Source organism: Lepidochelys olivacea, assembly GCF_965140295.1.
Source record: "Lepidochelys olivacea isolate rLepOli2 genome assembly, chromosome: 10".
In the NCBI taxonomy this organism is placed as follows: domain Eukaryota; kingdom Metazoa; phylum Chordata; order Testudines; family Cheloniidae; genus Lepidochelys; species Lepidochelys olivacea.
In genome coordinates, this window is record NC_140420.1 from 4,758,799 (window position 1) to 4,769,919 (window position 11,121).

Genomic DNA, 11,121 nt, shown 5'->3' on the forward strand with positions numbered 1-11,121 from the left:
ATATAAACAGTGACGGAGGCATCAGAACAGGGCCCGGAGTCTACATAATACTGAGATACGGTACAACCCTGTTTGTCATGTTTCGGGGACATATTTGGATGATCAAGGAAGCAGACCACACAAGCTGATCCACAAATGCTCCTCCTAGGAAACATAACCCTGATTTGGGCAAGAAGGCATGTTAGCTGTTCAAGGTTCACATGATCAGAGTGGTTTTGTATTATCGCTGGCAGATGGCTAACTATGGAAGTGCAGCTAGATATTGCTACCATGAAAACAGCTAAGTATCCTGATTACCAGCAACGCACCTGCATCAAACACACTCAGCACATGATCGCTGCTGGGCAGGCTATATCGGTTTCGTTCACCCTTTTGGCCACCACCGTTTATTCCCTCTGACACAAGGGTGGAGGGTCCCCCATTGAACCTTGAAGAGTTCTTCTAGTAAGTATGTCCATCCACTTTGGGATGATGACCAGGTAAACTGGAAGGAAACCTGTCTACTGCTAGAGAGACATCCAGATGCCATCTTCACAGCATGTCCCAAAACAACCAGAGTCCAATGAAATGATTCTTGTTTTCACATTACAATACATAGCCTTCATACAACATGCCACCCTCAGACTGCAGTTTAGGTTCCAGACAGCCCAAAACTGCGATTTCACCAGATAGGTTGTTACCACGTAGTAGAGTTTTTGGATCCAGTCTCAATCCCACCCAAAGGGACTTGAAGGTGCTTGGTACATTGCAGGATCGGACCGTTATTTTGCAGTCTGTGGGCCCACTCCTGCACACAGTAATGCATAGTGCTTAACGTGACACGTGTCAGTGATCCTGCTGAAATCAGTGGAATGAGTCACCTGTACAAAGTCTCACACATGCTTCAAGTGTTTGTAGGATGGGGGCAAGTGATACAAAATTCACAACTCTACATTCACATGGTGTGAATAGCCTCAACATTATTCCATAAACTCTACTCTCGTACTTGATCGACTACCCATCTTCAGAAATTCAAATCCAGCTTTTGATCCCCGATGCAATCACTGGATGCAGAGCCACCTTCTCCCAGAAGAAATGTTCAGTGCAGTAAGCTAAGCAAGAGCCAACCTTTGAAAAATGCCTTTTGAAAACATAACTAGGAGACAGAGACAATAGGTATATGCTCCCTGGTTTGAGTGAGAGGAATTCTTTTCATGTTGCTTAATTTGATCCACATTTTCTGTGTCCTGTGCTGAGAGCAACCCTAGCAAAGACAACTAAAAGCAGATAATACAAAAACTTGAAGCCGGAAGAATTTCATAGACAATAAATTAAATAAATGAAAAAATAAAAAACACAACAGAGTAGGCAACTCAGAACAATCAGGGATCTTGTTTCTCTTTTCTATAGACCCTGCTGCACCTGAAGAGAAGCTTTGCCCCAACTTGATTATTTTTTTGTCGGTCAGATAGTATCTTACTCTCTTCCGTTCTTTAGAAAGAAGGCTGGGTCCTCAGGCTATTATCTGATTGGAAAACAAACCTAATGCAAATGCTTTAGTTCTGCATAAAGGAAGAAATATATAGATTGGTAGATTTTTAGGGCCAGAAGAGGGAATATTACTATCATCTAATCTGACCTCCTACACAACATGGGCCAGAGAACCTCACTCAGTAATTTCTCTAGTCTAGTCTATCCTTTATCTATTCTGATACCCCACCTTCCCTCCACGGTATTTGAGTGACTTGCAGTAGTGCATTAAGTGACGTGACTAACATCCATCACATGTTGTCTGTTCTCTTATGCTCTCTCCAGGGGGAGAAGTGTGTGCAGTAGAGTGAATGTTTTGGTAGGTTGTTTAGGGGTTGTTGTTGTTGTTGTTGTTTTTTAATATGTATGTTGCTGTATGTTTATGTTAGAGAAGGGAAGGTCAAAGAAATACACCTTGCACTTGGAGCGGAAGGCAGGGAGGTTTGTGATCAGGAAGTTCATTCCAGAGTCTGGGACTAGCCCCCGAGAAGGTGGTGTCCACCGCACAGACAAGCTTTGCCCTTATTGTAGAGCATTCAGTTGTGTCCAAGGAATGTAACTGTCCACCATGATCTCATCCCAGAGCTTAGCCTTTAAGAGTCCATAACTTCTGTAGAGATCTGTATCACTTCTCCAAGATCTTCAGCTCATGTCAGTCGTAGCAGCATTGATTTCAGTGGAGCTGTGCTCATTTACACCAACTGAGAATCTGTCCCATTTACTAAAAAGTGGATCCTTAACAGCTTCTGGCAATGAAACCTTCTGACCAGATGGCCTTTTTCCTTTAGGAAATCCTATAGGGTTATGTGACAGGGTGAGACCTCAGTATGGGCTAGAGAGAGTTAAAGGCCAGATAGTCATATTTACTACATCTGTGGTGTAGTTAATTAGTTGCTCCTCAGCCAGAGGGGGCTCTAACAGGGGTCAGGTGATAACTTTATGGACAGCAGGGCCTCATAAAAGTTGAGAGAGCTCCGCCTGGAGGATGAGACATGGAGAGACTCCTGGGCAGGAGAACAGATACCTCAGAAAGACTCACTCTGAGGGGGGCAGTGCTCAGTATCGGAGCTGGGGAGAAGGTTCTGGAGTAGCCACCAGAAAGGGGAATGAAGACAGAGCCCAGAGGATGGGCTGATTTGTTGAGACAGTTTGGATGTTATTTTGACTTTTGTTACCCTGCAGAGGATCTGAACTAGATGCTTCTCAGCTGAGGGTTGAATGGCACACAAGGACAGACTGCCTACAGGGGTGGCTGGAGCATGGACCCCTGCAACGAGAAACCCTGATGAGAGGGGGTGCTACAGTGGTAAGTGCAACTGCTTACAGGCAATTCTGTGCTCTTTGTAAGCATGCAGATGGGAACAGGTCCCCTCCATTAGTTCTTTTTTACATTGTTGCTTCCTCAGATTTAGAGCCAAAATTCTACTCTGGTATACGGGTGTGAAATCAGTGGCACACTGAGGTGTCTACTCATGGATTGTTGACAGATCATTTGATTGCAAACCGTCCTAGAACCTGTTGCACAACTGGGGTTGGACGATGGGCCAAATTCAGCCCTGGTGTAAATATGTTGAACTTCAGTGAAGTCAGGAGGTCAGATCACCAGTTGGTATCAATCAAGTCAAAAGAGCTACATAGATTTACACCAGATGAGGATCTGGCTCAAATATTCTTCCTTGTTTGTTGTACCCTCTGACTTTGACTAAAGACAATTGAATAGAGATCTATCAACTTGAAATGTATCCAGCATGACACTCTGCTTTCCCAGTCTTTGCTCTTTATTACAGAAGAGGGGGTGTCTGATGAAATATGTGGGACAGTTGAGAGATATGGGTCTGCACATCCAGCATTATGTAGATTTTCCTGTTGATCTTACTCCTGAAAAAGCCCAAGAATCCACAGACATTGAATAAATTCCGCATACATTAAATATGCTAACTGAGTAATTATTTATACACAGATGGTTAATGCACTATTTTTCATCCCAAAATGTGCACAAATCAAACCCAAAACATCTATACGCAGGGCTTTTCTTTTTAATAATGCCCTATTTTTTATTCCAGAGTGTACTTTAACTACTGAGTGTACCACAGCTACATTGGCATATCACTACTCTAATAACTTCCTGACAGATGCTCTGGGCACCTGGAGAATGGTTTGAACTACACTAGGCAGCCACTTTTCAACTGCTTCGTGGTCACCATCATTACCCTACTAAAGTCAACTGCAAACTTCCCATTGACCTCCATGGTGCAGGAGGAATCCCATATCATTTCAGATACCTTCCTAGTATTTACCATCCAGGCGGAGATGGTGTCTGCGAGGCCAGTTCTCCACTTAAGGGTCTGATCCATTTCCCATCGAAGTCTGAAAATGGGAGTTGGATTTGTCCCTAAATTCTTTCTTTGATTTATAAAGAGGAAAGCCTATTTGATAAGAGGCTCCATCAAACTGGAACGGCTGTTGAAATTCACCCAACTCTGGATTCATTTTCATCACTGGCTATGTACATTGTCAGTCTTCAGCTGTGTTCTTCGCTTATTTAAATGAATTGTGCTGGTTGGCATTATTGACTTTACCAATCAATAAATAATATAGGCAGCCAGCCGTATTTCATGCACACAACATTATACACGTACCCGCAACTATATGTCATGAGTGTAAATAATACTGGTGCATCAGTGGAAATTAAAAACAAACAGATATACCTTAGAACGATTTACATCGGATGTTTCTTAACATAATGGGGAATTAAGGAAACAAGATAGAAAACAGATCTCTAGAGGACATGTGAACCCACATTATCAAGACCTTCTGCTTTCTTGTGGAGGTTTAGGGTTGCTAGCCATCCAGATCCACTCAAGATCTGAAAGAGACTGTGGCCTTTATCTATAGATTTGCACTGATTCCAACATTCGATGGCCAGCCAATACAAACCTTAAGAGTAGATAAGGAAAGCTGCCTTTTGCACTGGAGGAACTCACTGCTGCTTGAAACCACAGTTAACCCCATTGGTGCAAATTGCAGCTTTCCTTGTCCCCCCTTGTGGTTTGCACTCACGCAGCTACGCTGGTGGCTCACTCTCGATTGCTGGAATTGAAGCAAATTACCAGCAGTGCAGACAATGCTTGTGTTCTGCCCTTTAGCCTGGCAACAGAGTCTACTTCTTCCTAGCAAAAGAGAAATGCTTCCTAAAGGGCCTCCTGGAACCAGAGGCATTTGTAAACAGGGGCTCTTCTCAAGAAAGAAGGATTCTCTTTCTTTGGTCTTACGGAAATGGAAATAACCATGCTGGTCATAAAGCCTCTCTTCCTCCATCTTGTGAGCCATACAACAAGCACAGCTACTGTTGAGCGGTTTCTCTTTGTGTGGGATCCTTTGTGCTGAGTCGGGTATTTATGTTTGCTGATGAAACTTTGTGTAAGGTTTAGCTTATTTTTTGCACAGCACTTGGATGCCTCTCGGCTACAGGGTCCTTTGGTAAATAAGAGTTGTGTTATGTTTTTATTATTGCAAAGGTAGCATGGACAGAAATGACAAAAGGGTGTAGGATGTAACCCTCTCTGGAGTAAGTGAGACCCAGCCTGACACATAGCTGAGGGGTCTGTCTTTTTCTTACACTTGGCAACACTTGCATATCTTGTCAGGCCAACAAAGTCACATTGAAATGACGTGAATTGAAAAACTGTAAGCTGGGAGCAGTCCCTGTGGACTGCCCTGCCGTGTTAAAGATGGAGGGCAGTTGCAATCTGCTCCATTGATTGGTGTACAATTTATATGACCCTGAACTGAGCAAGATTTGAAGGCCCCTGCACTGGGACCAGACCATGAGAGATTGCAGATCATTTCCTGTGAAGTGCTGAGTGCCTTCAGACCCGTCCTGTGGAAGTCAATGAAAAGAGAAGCGAGCGCCTCCCAGCTTCAGACCTTCAGTGTGTAATAAGGCTCCCCACTGAAAACCGCATTAGTGTCTGTGGTCCACTTTCCACTAAGTGCCCACCCTGCACATCCTGTCCCTACTGGCTATGACTGCAGCAGTGTTCATTGCAATGACATCGCTTTACTTTATGCCTATTTTCTTCTCCTGGCATTTATTTTGGTAGAGGGTCTGTAATCCAGTGGCATATGCTGCTGTCTGTGAGCTATTTGTTTTCCTTGAAAATTTAATATAGATCTAATTATATGAAAATGAAGTACAATAAATAGACCAATTATTCAGCCCCACCATCTAAACATCAGCCGTGGGGGATATGACTCCTTAATCCAGACAAACATGCTATGGGTATACACAATGAGCTCTCAATTACCCTTCCTTCTGTTAGCATTTAACCATTTCCCTCACCCTGGTGATGCAGAAGCCATGCCTAAATCAACTCAGGTAGAAGTGCATTCGCTCTGGCTTTGAAGAGGCATTAGATCTTTGAACAGAGGGCTTCTTGCTGGGTGATCCTGCATTTCCTTGTGGGAGGTGGATCTGGAGCCCATTTTGTGTGTTGGAGAAGGCTCAGTGGCGGGGAAGGGAGACAAAAACAAACAGCTTGGCTTTGCTGACAAAAATAGTCTTGACACCATGCACCCTGTGCGCCATTAAAACCCCCCTGACACACTTATTTACTAGGAAGACATACGTATTGATTTAGCAGTCATCAGAATTAAATGCAGAAAGGTCTGGGCATGCAGAAAGGCTCCACATCAGATGCCCCTGATTTAGGGCTTGATCCTGCCAAGTGATGAGTAGCCTCCAGCTCCAAGTCATGGGGAGGGGAGGTTGCTCAGTACTTTGTAGGATGAGAAATGAGCAACCAAGTGTTCATACTCAAGCCAATTCAGACACACGTCACTGACGTCAGGCATCTCTTCAGGCATCTCTTCACCTGCACCATGGTCTGCATTGCTGATTTCATTTTGCATGTTGCAGTTTTATCACCTGACAAGAAGGCTGCTTTGAATTAAAGGAGGGAGGCAGAGCCAGTTGCGACAGAACATCAGTTATAATGAACACATCAGCTGTCAGCACAGAACAAACACAGTTTCCCCATCGATTGGTGCCAATCATTTCTGGCATATACATCTCTTAACCACTCTTTTCTGCAGCACCGGAGACCTTTGCAAAATATCAGTTTGTGAGTACAGTTATGCATGCTGGCCACTTAGAAATCGGTATATATTGTACTGTAATGAAGCGGTTAATCTGTACATGTCACCACTCCCCTCTTCTGGGTGGAGCCAGCAGTACTGAATTTTGTGCCTATAGTCCCTATACTGCTAACTGAGATTCTCCATGAGCTCAAGAGGAACTGATAAGTTTGAAGCAGGAGGGTCTGTTTTCTATCCCTGTTGGTGCAGAGGATAAATTCATCAAGGTATGAAAGCTGTCCACATAGTACAGTGATGGACATTATGGAAAAGTTTAGCGTATACATACATTTTGGCCACCATTGTGACCAGGCAGTAGGATTACACAGGTGTAGCTGAAGACATGATTTGGCCCACCCTGTTTTGCTTTTATGCTTGTTCCCGTGTCAGTAAGCTGGCACGGAGGTAGCAGGCTTGTTTTTTCTTGGCTTAGTAGTGTTTTGTGTTAGTGAAAAGCCTGGCATTTCCGCATCTTTGGAAGTGGTCATGCCGTGTGCCCAGATGGGCTCTATGGAAATGGAAACCCTTTGTTGCAGGGATGGTTTGAACTTGTGTGCATGTATTCTTCCCTTACCGACTTCAAAGGGAGCAGAAAGTTATTGCAGACACTGACACGTTTGCCTGTCATCGGAGTGAATGCCCCAGCCTGTTTGCAACTACCTTTCCAGTCCAGTGTTAAAGCCCGTAATGTTAGAGTATAGCAGGGAAGGAGCTGCATAGTTTTTACTTCTCTAAACTCTGTTAAAACAAGGAGTTAAAGTGCTAGCAGGGAGGCTCTGCACAGGGGGGAAGTTGCTGATCTCAATCCCATTGCACAGTGTACCTGACCCAACTGTGTTTATGTTCATTATTATTTATTACTCTGTGTGCATGGCACTTAACAGACCCATAGAGGGACATATCCCTGCCCTGAGTCAATTACACACAAGGGCTCAAGTACCACATTAGGGCCAGGGAGTCTGAGGGACAGCATAAAATAACCCCTATAGTCCCTTGCTCCCCACAGTGTAAGGAGTTAGTTACAATTTATTCTGTTCTATACAGATTCTTATCCTGTGCTCATCATTGTAGTATCTGAGAGCCTTCCAGAAATGCAGTAAGTGATGTGACTACACACCTGTCACATGTTGTTTGTTCTCTCATCCTCTCCCCAGGGGGAGAAGTGTGCACAGTGAAGCTGGCTCAGGAACAGGTTTGCCACTGGGTGAGAGTTGGTTAGAACCAGTATGTCCAGGGTAGGATGACCAGATGTCTGGATTTTATAGGGACTGTCCCGCAATTCAGAGCTTTGTCTTATATAGGCACCTATTACCTCCCACCCCCGTCCCAATTTTTCACCTTTGCTATCTGGTCACCCTAATTCAGGGAAGGTTTCTCGAGCGTTGGTTGGATTATTGCATGTTTGAAGGAGTAAGGGAAGATTCCTCCTCTGCATGATGTGTTGGCTATTTTGGTCAGGAGTGGCACCTCCTTCCCAATCCAGGAAGGGCCTGGGTTGGATTCACAAATCTTGGAATGAGACTCCTTTAGGGTGTTCAGAACTTCTTGATGAGTGACTGTACTGAACTCTGGGAAAGTGGGCAGGCAGTTGGTTGGTGGGGGCAGGTGCAGTGGCTCCATGCTGTTTGAGAAAACTTCCTGAATGTGTGTGATCTTTTCAGCGCAGTCAGGTGATAGTTCTTCACTGCACTTGGTGCTCAGTTGTGTTGGGGTTTTAGGCATTCAGAAGTGATGGAAGCAGTTTGCCAGACCGGATAGCTCCTGCAGGCAGAATTTGATAATGGGGGCCAGTGAGTCAATGGTGCGCTAGCGACAATGATCATGATTCACCAGGTCCTGACTCCTCATCCAGTGAGTAGAGTGTTATTGTCCTTTCGTGTGTTCTGGTGGAGTACATGAGTCTCTGTGGTTGAATCAAAGTCATTGGTCTTTCTTGTTGCCTGGGAGCTGGAAGATCTCTGACCACAGCCTTAATGAGGTAATGGTCTGTCCAAGACAGTGGCTGGGTTGTGATATACTCAGTCGAGATATCTAGGCTGAAGATCAGGTTCAGGATGTGACCATCTGTGCGGGTTGGGCCAGAGATGACCTGTGAACGTCCTAGAAGGGCATGTGGGGAGATGAGGTTTTGGGCTTTTGCATCTCAATCCCTGGTCCTTTCTGAGTTTAGGCGCTGATCCGCGCTAGAAGGGCCATGTGACCCAAAAGGACTGGGGAGGAGAAGGCAGCTTCATGACTCCTCCTCCCCTTGTGCCAGCTAGCTCTGTGTAGAAGAGAGTATGCTGCACCCCAATGGGCCATATCAGCCAGCATGCTCCAATGTCTGCATCAGGTTGCTCGGGGAGGCACAGTGCTCACAAAGATGCCTGCTGAGGCAAGGTGTCTCCACCACACCCTCAACAGCACAGTGTCTAAAAACCACAGCAGAGCCCTTAGCAGTGGGTGAAGTAGATTGAAAGGGGAACATGAAATAGGGGTATTGCAAATCTTACCCTAGACAAGCATGCACTATGTTCTGCGTTAGCTACTTCCTTGAATTAAACAGTTCAGGATTTCTCCTGTACATTTTGATAAGATACCTGTGAAAATGCCTGAGAACTGTTCTAATCCAAGAAATGACTAATGTTGATCATAGTGCATCCTATTTGAGAGTCCTGCTTTGCAACACCCCTGGAATGGTCCATGACACTGTGCAGTTATATTGCTGTGAATAGCATTTAGTGCAACGTGGGCCTCCCTGATTGTTACAAAGGGAGGGACAGAAGAACGGATCTTCCTGAAATATTTTGAAGGGGTCCGTTTGGCAGATCTTTAAAGGCAATTTCAACATGAAGCATTAAGCAGCAGTCTGTTTGCTCTTCTGTCTTGCTGGGCCATTTCCATGAAGGCAAAAGCCAAGCTGTTGAGTGACTATTCAGGATTGCCATATGGAGCTTGCCTTTGGCTGATTTCTAGGAGAAAGTCATTCGGAGCAAAATTCACAGCACTTATCCACAAGGACTACTTGTGTGAATAAGGGCGACTCATCATGTGTGAGGGTTGCAAAATCTGGTTCACAGTAAGGGTTTATCTACACATGAAAGTTAATGTGGAATAAAGTAGGGTGAACATTTACATTGGGGGTCAATTTTGAAAGTGGATTAAACTAATTTGGAATAAGGCACTCTTTTGCCGGAATAAGAGCATCTACATATGGAGTTAATCCAGAATAGCTATTCTGGAATAAGTCCCCATGTAGACAAGCCTTCAGAAAGAAGAGCTATATTACAGCTCTGACTCACCAAGACACTTACTCATGTGCTTAACTTTAATCACACGAGTAGTCCTGGTGACTTCAGTGAGACTACTTACGTGCTTAGAATTAAGCATGTGCTTTGCTGGATCAGGGTCCTTAATCTTTTGATTTGAGTTTCCTTGAATCTTCTCTGGTTGAGCTAGTGTCTCACCTGAGACAGTCTCACAGCTTGAGAAGCCTGGGTTTACCTTCAGCATTTCTTTGGATCATTATCTATTTTAGAGGCCTCAGGAATGGGGAGATTGTTAGTCCAGAATAGCTAGATAATTGCTTTGAACAACAGTAGCAGGTTACTAGGTGCTTAGTATTCATCAGCAAAACTACCACGTAGAGCAGGGGTTCTTAAACTGGGGGTCGGTACCCCTCAGGGGGTTGCGAGATTATTACATGGGGGGTCATGAGCTGTCAGCCTCCACCCCAAACCCTGCATTGCCTCCAGCATTTATAATGGTGTTAAATATATAAACAAGTGTTTTTAATTTATATGGAGGGGTTGTACTCAGAAGCTTGCTATGTGATAGGGGTAACGAGCACAATAGTTTGAGAACCACCGATGTGGAGAAAGATGTGTGCTTTCACATTCAGAATCATCCCAGGCTAACTGCAAATCATATTTAGCTCTGGTATATAGTAACAGAAAACCAGTCATAGAGAAAGTTGTGCTTTGGGAAGTTATAGCCTATCATCACTATTTATTTATTATTTGTATTACCATTGCACCTGGAGATTCCAGTCACAGACCAGGACCCCACTGAGCTAGGAGCTGTACAAACACAGAACAAAACGATAACCCTTGCCCTGAGGAGCTTGCAATGCAAATTTCTTTGGTATTAGATCAATCCTTGAATGCACATGTCCCTACACATAGTTTAGAGAGGAGTCCAATAAGAAGGGGCATGATAGAGGCTTACAGAATAATGTGTGGTATAGAGAAGGTGAGGCAGGGAAGGGTTCCACATTTTCCATTTTCCATAAGAAAAGAAGAAGCAGAAATACACTGAAACTGAAATGGCAACCCATTTAAAACTGATGAAAGAAAATACAGTTTTATATAGTCCACATTTAACCTCTGGAACTCAATGCCACAAGGTATCACTGAATCTAAGAGTTTAGTTGAAAAAGGATGAGACGTGGTTAAGGAGAATATCCACCTTTCCATTAAATAGGATATATTTTTAAGG